Genomic DNA, 16,097 nt, shown 5'->3' on the forward strand with positions numbered 1-16,097 from the left:
ATTGTTCATGCCTCGACCTTCAAGCGAGAGTTAGAACGCTTGAGACTTGTGTTTTCCCGTTTAAGAGCAGCCAACCTGAAGTTGAATCCTAAGAAGTGCGAACTGTTTCGATGCAAAGTTAGGTTCCTTGGCCATGTAGTCTGTGCAGAGGGCGTAACCACCGACCCCGACAAAGTAGAGGCAGTTAAAACCTGGCCTGTGCCGCGAGATGCCAAGGAGGTTCGGAGATTTGTTGGATTGTGCACCTACTACCAGCGATTTGTAAGGTCATTCTCTGATGTTGCTAGGCCCCTGCATGAACTGACTGAGAAAGGCCACTCATTCGAGTGGACAAAGGCTTGTGAAGAGTCATTTCAGCAGCTCAAGGATGCACTTGTGTCTGCCCCGGTTCTAGCGTATCCTTGCACCATGGAACCCTTTCTACTAGATACGGATGCCAGTAATGTCAGTGTTGGGGCAGTTCTCTCTCAGGTCCATGATGGTGAGGAGAGAGTCATAGTCTACTACAGGCACGCACTCAGCAGACCTGAACGCAACTATTGCACCACTAGGCGCGAACTTCTGGCAGTTGTCAGAGCAATTGAGAATTTTCACCCCTACCTCTATGGAAGGCCGTTCACTGTCAGAACTGACCATGCTTCGCTACAATGGCTGCTCACTTTCAAGAACCAAGAAGGACAGATGGCTCGGTGGTTAGAGAAACTACAGACATTTGACTTCCGCATCGAATATAGAGGGGGCAAAGGTCATCAGAATGCAGATGTGTTGTCACCGCGTCCTTGCTTTGAAACAAATTGCACGCATTGTCAGCGTCAAGAGGAGAAAGAGTTACCCCGAGACGGTAAAGGAAGTAGGCCAGCTTACACCTTCCCAGTTGTCAGAGAGCTGCACTCGAAGTCTGCCATCACTGGGCAACAAGAACCGAAGGACGAGTAACTGTTAGGAAGCCAACAGTGGACACCATTACAATTGCGTACCTCTCAGATGGCAGATAGATCACTTTCCCACATTGTGAAGTGGAAGGATGCTGGCAACCGCCCCGAATGGCCTGCTATTGCCCACCTTGACTCGACTACAAAGGCCTACTGGGCCCAGTGGGACTCCCTGGCTCTCAGGGACGGTGTGCAGTACCACCGATGGGAATCGCCTGAGCGTGGCGGAGAGACATGGCAGCTGGTGCTCCCTACAGCACTTCGTGCTGGTGTGCTGAAACTTCTGCATGATAGTCCAGTAGGTGGACACCTAGGTGTGTCGAAGACCCCAGGCAAAGTCCGTGCAAGGTTCTACTGGATTCATTGTCGTCGTGACGTTGAAGAGTGGTGCCACAAATGTGACCGGTGTGCGTCTAGGAAGGGCCCCAGGGTCAAAACGAGATCGCCGCTTCAGCTCTACAATGTTGGAGAGCCCATGGAGTGTGTGGCTATAGATGTCTTAGGACCCTTGCCGAAAACGGAAAGCGGAAACAAGTACATCTTGATTGCTATGGATTACTTCAGTAAATGGCCTGAGGCGTACGCACTCCCAAATCAGGAGGCGGTCACTGTTGCTTATGTCCTAGTGTCTCAATTCTTCAGTAAGTTTGGGGTGCCAGCTGAGCTGGTTGAACGTTACAATAGAACTCTAGAGAATCAACTGGCCACATTTGTTCAGGATCATCAGAAAGACTGGGACTTGCATTTACCACTACTTTTGATGTCTTACCATTCAGCCATGCACGAGACGACGAAGCTTACGCCTGCAATGCTCACGTTCGGGCGAGAATTGCGTGTCCCCTTGGATCTGCTTTTGGGGCGGCCGCACGCTGATATTGAGGAACTAAGTTATCTCGAGTATGCGGAGAGATTGCAAGCATCGATAGCGACTGTTCATGACTTTGCACCAGACCACCAGCAGGCTGGTAGCCAACGAATGAAGAGACGATACGACATCAGCAGTGAAGCTTTTACTTTCAGGAAGGGAGGACTTGTGTGGTTGTACAACCCTCAACGCAACAAAGGCAAATCTCCAATACTGAGCCGGCCATGGGAAGGGCCGTATGTTGTCGTACAACGCCTGAATGATGTTGTGTACAGGATTCAGCGTGGCCCTCGGGCAAAGCCTAAGGTTGTGCACAGAGACAGGCTTTGGCAGTACCACGGAGATGCTTGCGCGGATTGGTTCAATGAACCACCTGAAGGACAGGGTGCGAATCTGCCTGAAGGAGCATCTACCCGCCAGGAGGTGCTTGAAGATAGCACAAGGAGCAATGCAGCATCCCGTCGTACGCGGAGGAGAAGGCGTTAACCCCCCCCCCCCCCCCCGATTCAGACGGAATGCTCTCGTTACCAGTGATGAAACCTTACCACTGCAGAGAGGCCAGGACAACCTCAGGCGTTCAGACAGGAGTCGGAGAAGACCCCTCAGATATAGTGACTTTGTGATGAGTTGCACTGATTAGGGAACATGGCATAGTGTTGGTGAGAAATTTGTTAAGAACATTTTTCTTTAAACTCTTAGTTGTTGTTATGTTTCCTTATCCGGAACAGATAATTATCTAGGAGGGGGGCAGTGTAACAGACTGTTGTGTGACATAGTGCCCTAATATGGTAGCTCCATATTGGGGCATGCCATGTGGTCGAGAGAGAAAAGGAGATTGTATAGTGAGTGGCTTGTGGACGATATTAAAACTAAAATAATCAAGTGTTCTTTGCGTTCTGTGTTAGCGAACCCAGGTTACGGTACATCATTATTACTATTATTATTATTATTATTATTATTACTATTGTCATTTTAAAAGTTGTATTGCAGTGGAAATTTATGAATGGCACAAATAATACACGGATAGTAGCGTTGTAAAAACGTAATGTGTGTGGGTAATTTGTCGTTGTTAATTTATGCAATATACGTTAAGTTTCTTTAGCCAATGCATTGTAAAATCGAATTAAAAGTGTAAGTAAGCCAACTGTAATCTAATTAAGTGATTGGATATTGTATTATATGTATTGTAATTAGTGCTGCTATAAATAGTTTAAGTATGAGCAGTGCAATGTAAATGTAAATGTAAGTATAATGTTAGTATTGTAAGTAGTGTAAGTGTTCGTCCTGTAAATATAATTGCATTTTTAAAAAAAAATTAAAGAAAAAAAAAAACTTAGGGGGCGCTTTGAGATTCATCATTTTCTCGACGGCTCTGAATAGTTCAAATTGATTAGAGCTATTCTCCTCAATGATCGATGAGTAGAACTTCATTTTAGACTCATAGATGAGACAGTTAACTCAATTACACTGATCTACATACATCTGTCGTGCCGCAGTAGTAAGAGTCTTTCGCCATTTGCGTTCAAGTCTCTGACGCTCCCCTTTCTGTGATCTAATTTCTTCAGTGTACCAATGTGCCGCAGGTCTTAAAGTAATAACACTCCTTTTGAAAGGGGCAAGCCGCTTGAGCAATAAGGACAAAGTATTTTCATACAAGTTCGAGAGTTCTTCATTATTACTGATTTGCTCAAAATTCATCAATGGGGAGTTTCTGATGGCTTCTCTGAATTTCTCTCTGTCAACCTGACTGACTTTCCGATAGCTGATTTCCTTGCAAGGAAAGTTGGACTTTTTTATTGCTAACCCACAATGCACAGCGAATTGGTGCGAAATAACTGGATCTGTAATGTGTACATTGGAGACTAAACTAGCCCCATCTGATCTTGTTATTATAAGATCTAGGGTTTGACCGTTTCGATGAGTCTCGCCTTTGACGTGTTGTTGAGATTAAATAGGTCTGCTAAGTCAGAGAACCGCTGAGCAGGCTGGTCTTCAGGTGCATCCAAGTGGAAATTGAAGTCTCCACAGATTAAAAGTGGCTCATGTGTACTTACAAGTGACTCCAGGAACTGGCTGAATTCATTCAGAAACATACTCAGTCTAATAACATTGGTAGTTGATGGGGGAGCGGTGTAGATGAATAATTCATTGAGTAATTTGCCAGCTCAAAAGATTTGTAAATTTTCGATGTTGTTGTAGTGTTCTTGAATTTGTAGCTCTGCTTGTAAAAAAATGTCACGCCACCTCCTCTGGTCTCGCAAGACACATGTCTGAAGAGGTAGCCAGTAGGACACAAGCAGTTATAATCAAATTCTGTTCGAACAAGTCGGGATGGGTCCAGGTTTCAGTAATTGCCAGAATATCCAGGCCATGATCTATTAAAAAATCTGACGTAATGTATACAGTGTACAATGGTACCAGACGCCTGATAATATAGAGTTTATGAGCCCTCAGAAGATAACTACAGGCAATTTATAGCAAAACGCGATGACATGTGTTTTTGTTAGCTTCTGGCCAACATATTTGTGCCCCCCAGAGGGCTAATTTGAATGAAAATGGGAATAATGAATCAGAATGCAAATATGAAGGTCAGTGGGTTTAAAGTGTGGTATAAGTGGAGCTCTGCATGCCAAAAGCATGGATGTGGGGCACCAAAGTTATGAAAATATGGTAACCCATCGATGCAACAATTTTTGATTTTCGCTATGACATCATTGACTGTCCAAACATCCACCCCCTCCATGTATGCCAATGTGACCAGTATCACACTAGTTTACGGCATACATCTTTGATATTGGACTTCCATGTTTTGCTCAAAGCAAGGTATCCGCTGACCAGTATCACATGACCATATCGCTGACTGAATTTTTTTTAAGTTGACCGCTGACTGGTTTTCTATTGGATCGCAGGCTCAAGCCAGGTTTCGCGTGCTTTCTGTGGCTCGACGCGGCTATAAGGCCATACTATGTCAATTAAAACAATAGTCAATGCTTTTCATGTTCAGGAGGAAAACGGTTTAGAAAGTGTTTTCTTTCTGCATTTTTCGCCGGTCTCAATCCAGTTAGACATATGATAATTGTGGTCCATGCTGGTGGCTAGCCAGTTATTAAAGTCAAGCATCGGAGGAATATAAACTTAAAGCTGAGTGTTTATTTTTAGTTTATTTTGAGCTGCTTTTTTCTCTGCATTGCAATTTTTTGGTAAGGCTGCATGATGCCTAGACGACCTAAGACTAGAACAGAAACGAAAAAAGAGAGGAAGAGAATGAGAATGACAAAGCAGAACAACAGTAATAGCTCTAACTTGGTGGAAGAAGTTACTCCACAAATGACCTCTTTTGCACACTAAACCGGAAGAAAACCCGAATTTTTCTTCCAAACTGTAATTAAATAGCAATCACCTGTACTCTTTTGGACTTAAAGAGAACCTCGGCTGAAAAACAGTTTTGGTGTCAAAACTTACTTGGTACCTCACTTTAACAATCCCTGCGGTTTTGAGTTAATATTTCATTTCATGATTCAAATGCAGAGCGTTTGTTTTTGACTTTCAAATTTCCCGTTCGCTGCCATGTTTTCTTTCGCAAAGGTTTGTGGGAGTTTGTGACGTCAGTGCATTGTCGGATAGTGTTTCAATATGGCTTTCGCAGAGGAATTTGTTGTTACTCCGTACAATTTTGAGTCAGAATATGAAGAAGGCGAAGAAAGCAGTAATTTGAGTGAAAGCGAGTATTCAGATGACAGCGATGAAAAAGTTTTCGGTCGTCTAGTCACTTTGGACTGGTGTAAATGTTCGCACTGCACGGCAGCAACATTAAACCACCCGCGAGAATGCCTGTGTTGCAAAGAAACTGTGGAAACATCGGCTTTAACGGACGCAAACAGCGAGCCGATTATGTGCAGAATTCACCACGATAATTTAAGAGCAGTTTGTTTGAATCGCGCAGTCTTGAAAACAACCCTTGTTCGCATAAAACGTCTGGTGCAAGGCATGGATTTTTCCGCTTCAGAACTCCCCAATGATTATGTATTGAGTAAAATAATTTTTTTTGCTTGTGACTCGAGTGTAAACTTATTAAAATATATTTTGACTGTTTTGCATCAAGTGTATCTGTTTTTGGGACTACTCTGCCTCTGATTATAGGGTTAATGAACATAAAGTAACGTTAATTTTTTGTCTGCATGAACAATTATCAATCCAGACATTATTCAACTGTTTATAGTCTCTTGTTTAGCTCTGCCATACATTCTTACATATGTACATAAGCCATAAGCTTATTAAAAATGTATGTTGCAGTCTGTCTATTGTGTGGCCCTGTCATTTTTTTTACTAAAATTACTAAATAAGTCATTCAAGTATTTAATTTCCAAATCATTATTATTGTGTAAATGACATATAAAGTGATTTGACAAACAGGTTTCTTCAGAGTAAAATAAAAACTTAAAAGTTATGAAATACATGAAACACGAGAATCACTCTCACTTAAAAGTTTTAACGCACCTTAACTGACTTGTTTCAGATGATTTAAACAAGCATGCAAAATTTATTATCTACATTTGCAGAACTTGTCGTTGGTTGACATACTCACAGATTTGTTTATTGGGTTCATGGAAAACTGGGAAGAGGGAATAGGAAGATTATACCAAGTTCAAGTTCAAGTTGAAGTTGAAGTTTATTATTTTACACTGTTTACAGAGAGGAAACAACTTGATATAACATAGTTTACAATAACGGAGAAAATACTAACAGAAATTAGCTAGAAAAATATATATTTAATAGTGTACAGTGACCAAAGTAGCCAATCAGCTTTCGAATTGGTCACTGTCATGTGAGATATAAATTGGTGTTGGCAGCATGTATTGTAAATGAGATTCGCAAGACAATTCCATCCGCTGATGGAATATACACTGGCTTTAAGTATTCAAAGCTGAACATAATAGTAGATTCCTAGAGGGGTACATTGTGTAAAAGTGAAGTCCTGCCAGGGTGGCTATTCAGAATTTATAAATGTCCCTTGTTGGCGACTTCCTTGCCTGCTTGACTGATTTTCACGATCCTGTCGGTATTGACTTGACTCTACTGTTGTTTGTAACTATTTCATTTGGGTGCTGTCGGTACTTTCTGCCCATGTCGCTTGTTGCAATTTACCCTGGCAGGACCTTGTAGCTTAATTGCAAATTTGAAACAACATGACAGCATTATCTAAAAATATTGTTATAGCATATATTTTGTTATATTCTTTGCCACACAATTTGTCCAAAACGTTTTGTTACTGGCTGTTTTAGACATTGTTTACCATAACAAATCCATTTTACAATTTTATTAATATGTCAGAATGTCAAGGACTGAAAATAATTTGTAAAAATACTATAAACAGCATGACATTTTAACTTGTAAATCATATTTGTTTTTCAAGCAAAATGAGACCTACTGGTAACAGTAAGAAAATATAGGAAAGCATTTAACTTCATTTCTTGTCTAAGGAATAAACAAAGTCTGGCAGTGTTAATGATAACCCACACCTTAGACAGTCCCTTTTTGCATTACATAGCCCATCTGAAGGCTACTTGTTTAGTTGATAGTGCAATTACAAGTCATCTTTTTTAGTTTTAAATCTAGAAAGGCTAATGCTCTCTTTGATTACATCTTGTCTAGGGGGTCTTTGGAGAGGTGCTATGATGTGTCTGGTGTCACTTGGTTTGCTTGTGACACTTGGACGCTGTTCACCCTCTTTGTGTGATGTAACTTTGCTTGCTGACTCAGTTTGCTCAACGGCACCACAAAGCATCTCCTGGAGATAGCTGTAGTCTTTTGCCTCCAGCATGGGATCAACATCATATCTCTTTTTAACCTTGCTCCAGGCAAGTTTAAATCGGAGCTCCCCCTCCCTTTCACCACTTTGGATTTGTTCCTGAAACATTACAAGAATAATCGTAATACAGAATCCTGTATCACCATTTGTTGCATGATTTATCACGGTGCTACGCAGTAACTGCTCACTCAGACCCAAGGTAAGGGAAGTTATTTTTTGTGTAATGCTTTGTTTTTTTCTATCACTTTTATAAGAGTTTGCCCTGACTTGTAAAATAAGGTTAATTTAAGTGATAAAGGAAATTTAGCTTCAAGTCCTAAAACCTTCAAGCTATGTTTCATCACAGGGTTAAAATAATTTGAGTCTTCAGTAGCCTTGTGTCGTGAACAATTTTTAGCAGTTCATTATGTGGTGGAGAACTTGGAGTGAGCCACTTTTTTCGTCGCATGCCTTCATCAAGAGCATCATGCTGACATTTTTTGAACACTTTGTTGCTTGGCAAGTCAGTGTCTGTTTACTACATGGTTCGTTATTAACAACCATCTCTCCTTCAGGTTTTTTGCATCACTATGGCAAGTCTCTATACTCCACCAAAAGTGACTTGTAATTGAAGGATCCCATTGGCCCCACTTTTCACAACCCTTCTTTTTTGATGATGTCCGCAGTTTGTTTTGGACATTCTTGCAGAAATGCCATGGATCAATATGATGTTTTTTATCTTTTTGGTCCTCCCTCATGTATTTCCTCCTGCCACATCTACCCCAGCCTCCTCAATGGTGTTGTGTGTTCCTATAAAACCTTTCTTTTCCATGGCATTTGAGTTTTTCACCTCGCATACTGACACAACTTTGAAGTCCACAATCTTGTTACTTTTGACATCTAACATGGCATAAGTCCCATACTTAGCACTGTGACCTGGAGAGTCACAGCGCCCATTGCCAGCGAGTGTCACTGGCTCCCCCCTGTCTTTTAAACTGTTAAATACCCTGTTTTGTTCAGTCTGCCAGTAAGTGTCAATGACAGGGAAGACATATTTTTCTCTCAAGGTATAGTAGCAATCAGCTCCAATAGACTTTAAATTTATTGCAGAAGCAAACTGCTGAAATTTGGCAAATTGAATTCCACTGAAAAATAAACCAGCAGATAGTGCTAAATTTCCTTCACAAGGTACAACCATTGAAGCAATTTATTTTGACAGAGTACTGGGTCCCTTCATTTTCTCTTTCCTCAATCTCCTCTGTGTTCACTGGAGAACCACATTTTGGACAGAATTGGAATAGTTCTCTAAGATTGTCTTCATAAACAAGCAAAATTCTTTTAGCACCAGAAGTATTGAAGCCTTCCTCATTTTCATCTACACTTGGTGTAGAGAGATGAGTATACATAATCAGGATCTTAGTCAATAGAAACACTTTCAATTTCTGGGGATCGTGGGCAGAAATGAAGCTCATCAGAATCAATAGAGACACTTTCAATTCTTGGTAGGCTGGTGGAGCTACTTCTTCAGCTATGGCTGCCTGTAAGGAAGCAATTTGTAAAGCCTCGTCGCTGCTGTCTTGTTCCTTTAAAACTTTAAAGGAACAGTATGAATGTTCACTGAATATTCCCTGGGCAACATCTAATGGAAACTGCATGCCTACATTGACCATGATCTCACAACGACTTTCACTTTTATTATACTCAGCGGGGCTTGTTAAATTAGAACTGGTGTGTGTGCATTCCAAGTCACAAGAAACAGATTCTCATAAAACATCACAAGAAACAGTGTTAAAAGAAGGAGTGTTAGAGGAAACAGTTGTTGGACTTGTGGCTACAAGACTTGGGCCTTGCTCTTGAGAAGTTCCAGGTGAAACAGAACAAACAGTGTCAGAAGAAACTGTTGCTGAACTTGTACAAGGAATAAGACCTTGAAAAGTGATAGGTTGAAGCTCCAACTTGGTCCTTTCTTCCAAGGACTCAAGCTCATCTGTGACCCTCCACACGATTTTGGGTAAAAAGGTGATGACACTGGCATGCGTGTCATGACACGACACGCTTTCTGTGTCACAATGTCACGGATATGCGCATATTTATTAGACTGTCACAGTAGGCTTTGTTTGGCAAGCTGAAACTTGGGTTTCAAGCAGCATGCTATAAGTCACGGCTAGCATGTGATATGACATGGCACACGTGCCTTGTGACACACATGCCTTATGACACAAGACAAGCATGCGATATACATACACAATAATGGAATGACACCCCAGCACTGAATAGTCCCAGGCTCGTAAGGCATAAGATCAGACTGGAGTCTAAAACTATTACAAACGGTCTAGCTTTTTCCGGTTGTTCTCTGCTTTCCTTTAAAAGATGGTACACATGGAAAGAGAGCTTCAAAATGGGAGGAAAGCGAACGAATGACTTCAAAACGAAGTAACTTTTTTTGTGTGTTGTTGTTGTTGTTTTTTTTAAAATAACAAATTACTTATAACAGACACAATACATAAGCGATCAAATTACTAATAACAAACACAATACATACCTTAATTAATTACATAGTGTTTCCTTTTTCGTTTACTTACACAATACTTAATCACATTACGATCCTACTAATCAAATTACAATCACTTCCTAAACCATGACACAATATGATTCCTACAAGAAAGAAATATATATCTTAAGCAACAAATTACAGTTAATTGTCCATTTACGTTTAAATTTATGTAAGGTATTATTTTTAATATTAACATATTTTCCAATTTCAAACTTATTTTTAATCTTATGCTTTAGGCCAATTATTTCTGGTAGCATGCTTGTTCTTCTGCAGTCCCACAGGTATAACCTAGCTATCAGTAACAAATAGTTTAGCAAGGGGCGTTTTGAATCTACAATACCTATTATGACATCTTTTAAAGTAAGGGAAACAGGTTTTTTTGAGATAGAATGAAAATAAAGTTCAAACTCTTTCCAAAAAGTGTGCGAGTATAAACAGTCGAAAAAGAAGTGGCCGAGGGTTTCGGGATGAGACTTACAAAATGAACAGTTGTCGTCTGTGGCAAATCCTATCTTGTATAATTTGGTATTAGTATATAATATAGAGTTAAGGATCTTGTACTGAAAGGCTCTAATATATGGTTCACAGCAAACAGAATGTGATGGAATATATGCTTTCTGTAGTTCGTCACCGGTTAGGTCAAATTCATGCTTTAGAGTTAGGTTGATTCAGACTCTGACAGCAGCAGTTCGGACAGCTGTGATGACCTCAAGGACATGCAAGACTTCGATTTTGATTTACTGGAAATACACGCTTCCGAGAAAACAAGAGTAAAGAATTTCTATGAAGAAACATGCCACTGCAAGTTAGCCGCAGTTCAGAAGCCCTGTAGCACAACGCTGAAAATTGGTGATTTCGTGGACTGTAGAAATAACTGCAGTGAGCTCTCGTTCAGTGACCTTGACTTGGATATATTGGGAGCTATCCAATGTTCATTGAACTGTAACGAAACCAGCACTTCTGGAAGAGCAGAAAAAATTCGACACTATACAAGAATGGGATACTACTACTATGGCCAAAGAATCTGCATGAGAACATTTCTCTTTCTACACTGCCTCCACAGAAATCGTTTCTACAGCCTATTGAAACATTATCGTAAAAATGGTTTAAGTCTGCGAGTGCATGGGAACAAGAATCGACTGCCAAGTAGTACGTCTTCTGCTGAGACAGTCGAACAAGTTGTAAAATGTATTTTGAATACAGCTGAAGAACAAGCCCTCCTTGTGCTGGGACGTGTACCTGGTTTTAAAAGAATCTACGTCAAGCTCCTGCCATCGAGTCTTACAAAACATGGACTCTGGAGAACATATACGTAGATCTGCGTAAGCACCGGCACACTGTCCATGGGATGTTCTAAATTCTGTGATCTTTGGAATCAGCTGTGTCCTTTCATTGTAATTATGCGGCCTGCTACAGATTTGTGCTGAAACTGGACCAATTTCTTGTAATGTATTGCCTCATGCAACAAACCAGGCAGCACGTGGATTGTCCTTACATTTCTCTATCACATGCCCTTTCTACCTCTCGCTAATTCCCAGTTTTGCCACCATCTGGCCAGGGATTCCCCTTGTCCCATTATACAGGTTCTTTAGGTGGGCAATGAAGGCTTCAAAAACAAATGCAGAAGTAAAAGAATGGGGACCATGTTCAAGAACTTGGGAGGGAAAGTGTAGAAGAGCATGGCTGTTGTAAGTGCAATCTTAGACACCATAGAAACCTGGAAGGAGTCTTACAAAGTTATTCAGCCAAACTTGTGCTTTCTCAACACAACCTTTCGATACAGGAAATGAATGAAAAAACATGAAGAGCAGTTGAAAGGAGAGCAAAATGATAAAAAGGATCTGCTTGAAATTTATCAGAAAGAACAGCATCTGGAAGACAGGGAAGTCCAGCAAAACGAAAAAACAACCGGAAGTCTGTGTGCTTTCCAGTGTTTTAGTTCCACAAAGCTGAGTGGCTTTTTGGTAAAGTCATGGGGTACCTTGATTGAGAGGAAGACCTCATCCAGACCGCCTATATGTCCCAACAGGCTGTATGGATTAGTGGCATAACAAGGGTGGAGCCATCGTTTGAAAAGCTGCCTTTTCATGATACCTTCGCAGACACAGTGCATCCAGTCAACTGGTACGTTGTCAGGTATATCAACAAGCTGACCAAAGACATTTTTGACCTTAAAACCCAAAACTGGGTTACCTATTACTTGGGCAATCCTTATAAACCTTCTGCTATCGCTCCCTGTTCGGATTTTCATTGTATTACTCGTGGTGTACTCATACAACCTTGCGTGTAGTTGGTTGTCATACCTCCTGGGATGAGTGCAAGTACCACAGCCAAATTGACCATTAAATTGCTTCATATTAAAAAGCAATGATTTGGCTGGAAGATCTGGTACCACAGATTGAATCCTGCATATGAATCCTGTAAATGCAGCTCGCATAGGATTGATTACATGCTTGCAAAAAGGTGGTTTATAAAGGGTTGTAGGTTTGGAGAGTCTGAATTATCAAATTTTGTGTTGTCTTTCATTTCCTGTTAAACCACATTACATTACAAAACATTTTATTCTGGACTGAATGTCCATGTTTCCTTTCACACAAAGAGCCGCAAGCCCCAAAATTATTGCACACGACATGGTGGCAAATCACAGAATTTGGAACAACAAGAAATGGGCAATAATAATTTATTATACTCTGGACTTGATAGAACAGCTTCTCGAATCTTGACCTGATATCCTGCCGGTTACTTGGGATTTCACCCTTTCTTTCTTTCTTTCTTTCTTATGCACTACATACAAGGAAAAACAATGGGATCTCAGAACAAGCTTTAGGGAGCCACTGTACTGATTGTCTATACTCCTGTTTTGATCATGATTTTGTTACAATTGCTGTTTCTCCCTTTTTTAGATGTACAATGACATAAATCTTTTTGTCAGTTCCATCTGGTGGAGAAGTTAAAAAAATTTCCCTGAAAGTCTTTGGACAGCTATTTACCATGGAAGAGATGGCGGCAGGAATTGTTGAGCCTTCCCGTGAAAAGGCATCAAACAGGCCAGAACTGGACACCACATGGACAAATCGACTAAAAAGTAAATTGAAGTTTTAAACAATATTATTAAATCTCACTTATTGAAAATTCACCCACAGCTAGAACCATACAAACAAAGAAAAAATGAACTTGCATGTGGGAATTCTATACTGAATTCAGCAGCCACTACGTGAGGTTAAGGATGCTCTTTCATGGATGTGTGTTTAATAGAAGTTTTTGTGTATGTTATTAGATACAATAAGTTTGTTACTTTTCCCTTTGCCTTCTGGAGTTATATTTACAGGATGTATTCTAATGTTGCGAGTAGTACTATGGGGGAATATAGACCGGTTTTGCAACAAGCGTTCTGATTGGTTGATCCCGATACAACGAGGCTTCTGATTGGTGGAAATTTTTGGGGTCCGCCATTATCACGTGCACACGTGAACAGGATGGGGTCAAAGTCCAATCGACGTCATAAACAAGATGGCGACCATGTGGGTCGGGTCGGGTCGGGACGGGACGGGACGGGACGGATCGGGTCGGGTCGGGACGGGTCGGATCGCATCAAGACAAACTAGTCTTTTGTTTTTCTCGAATCATCAACGGTTTAATCAAACAAAACTTAATGTACAAGCGGGAACGTATGAGGAGACCTGGTGTCGACTCGTCCCTAAACCATGGTGTAGGAATCCAGAACCTACTACCCAAACAAGTAAAAGACACATAACAATATCGATCCTACAATCAAAGGCGAACCCTCTTTTGGATGGCACAGCATCAGAGTGACGGGGTCCATAAACGGTTCAGGTTGTAGTGGAGCGGGTTCGGGCAAGGTTCTTAATTTCTGAACAAGTTTCTTCTTACGTGGTCCCGAGCATTTGGCGAAGGTGGGTTCTCGGGAAAGTATCTGTTCCCCACCACGATCAGACTGGTCCGACAGTGAGGACATCGCCAATCCTTCCGTTGGTGTTGATTCATGTACCCGTACTGCGTGGCCAGGAACGCGTAGAGACACCGGTCGTGCATCCTCTGCTTGCAGCAAAACATCTTCATGGGTGTGGACCGGTGTCGGAGTCGGCGCAGGGAGCCCAGGTGTCGACAAATGGCGGCAAACGTCAGATGCTCCAGTTTGTGCGGCTCGGTGAGATAGTACTCGAAGCAGATGACGCATTGGTTCTCTGCTTCGAACTGTTTCTGGAGTTTCTGGAGTTTCTGGAGTTGTCGTTCCTTTTCCTCGGCTTTCTTCCGCAAGAGTTCCTGTTTCTTTCTCAGGATCTCGTCTTTGTTCTCTTGGTAGAACGCGTAGATGCGTGTCAGTCTCTCTCTGGCTCTTCTGGCTTGCGAGCGTGTGACGGGTGGCATATTGGCGAAGCATCACAAACAGAATGAAGAGGTTTAGGATCGCGCGCTCTTATAAGAGCCCCCTAATAGGTCATGTGATAGGTCAGGTGACTTAAGAGAGGGGGGATGGGGGGGTACCCCTCCAGAAAAGGTCTCTTCTTGAAAACGAGGTCCAGAGAGGTCTATAAGAATCGAAGCGTTGGAAGGATCGTCATTCTTGTTCTTCAATGGGCGATTGTTTGTCTGTTCCTGGCGATATGCGACGAGCTGAAAGAGAAGAAAGAGATTCACGATTGATGATGTCCGTGATGCATGTGGTCATTGGTCACGGACGACGAAACAACAACACCAACGCTGTTCCGACAATGGGTTTTACGGGTCCCATATTTAACATCTCGACTCGGCAGAAAGACAAAGACAAAGAGGTGGATGACGTAGAAATGAAGGCAGCTGTCCGTTGGGCGGAGAAGGCCAAACCTACAGGGCAGTTCCTCGATGTAGAGGATACTAAAGAATGGCCATGTGTGATCTGTGGGGAAGATGATACTGAACTGAAGGTCGACAACAAAGTGTCAGAGTTTGTCCAAAAGTTAAAGAAGGAATTACCCCAAGGCATCCAAGGCTGTACTATCAAAGCAGATCTCTCGGTGGAGATGGGATGTTGCCACCAAACCTTACACGTGGGTTGCTTACTCACATGGTGGTTGACCCGAAGTCATTGGACCTGTCCTCATTGTCGGGAGGTCTACCTGGAGGGTAACGAGAAGCAGAATTACCCGCGGTATGACGAGCGTCAGGACATCATTGTCCAACAAGTCTACGACGCCGTGACCCGGACCATCTGGAATCTGAACACAGATCCTTCGGACGACGAGTTTGAGGACGACGACGACAGGTTTGAATTTACGGATCTGTCGGATGATGATTTGACCACTTTGGAGGGACTGTTGGGACGTTGACATTTTGTTTGTTTTTTAGTGAGGTGGAACATTTGATGGAGAGGGAGATCGCTCATCAGAGTGAACGTTTTCTTCGTTGGTGGGATTATCGTTTTCCTCACCGTCCAGTCACGGAATGGCTGCGTGCCAGAAAAGAGACACAATTGTATTATTATCGAAAGTACCTTGGTGATCGTTCGTTTACTCGTGTAAGTTAAGTTAAGTTAAGAGGACACCGTTGTGAATTAAAAAACATGTTTTATTTTCATTGTCGGTTACATTTGTGTTCTTTAAGAAAATAGTTCAACTTGGGTAGAGGGAACGTCTTCCAATGGGCAGGGCGTAACGGGGTCCTGGGTGTCTGACTGGCTAGCATTCTTTGCGTGCGTTCGTGATTGATGTAACGCGTGTCGTGAGACAAGAGTCGCTGAGACCGCATCCATTGGACGAAATGGTAGCATTCGACTTGAGGGCAATGCAATTGTAAGGGATGCTGATGTCGTCCGCACGACCCGACGAAGAGACGGGGTAGATCGTCGAATTTGGGACATCCCCATCGTTCCAAGTCTAGATGAGGAATCTGCCAGGTATCGAGCCATTGACCTTCCATGCCTCCTTTGTGAGCCAAGAGGGTCCGTTGTGGGGTCTTGAA

Source organism: Montipora capricornis, chromosome 14 (genome assembly GCF_036669925.1).
Source record: "Montipora capricornis isolate CH-2021 chromosome 14, ASM3666992v2, whole genome shotgun sequence".
NCBI lineage: Eukaryota > Metazoa > Cnidaria > Anthozoa > Scleractinia > Acroporidae > Montipora > Montipora capricornis.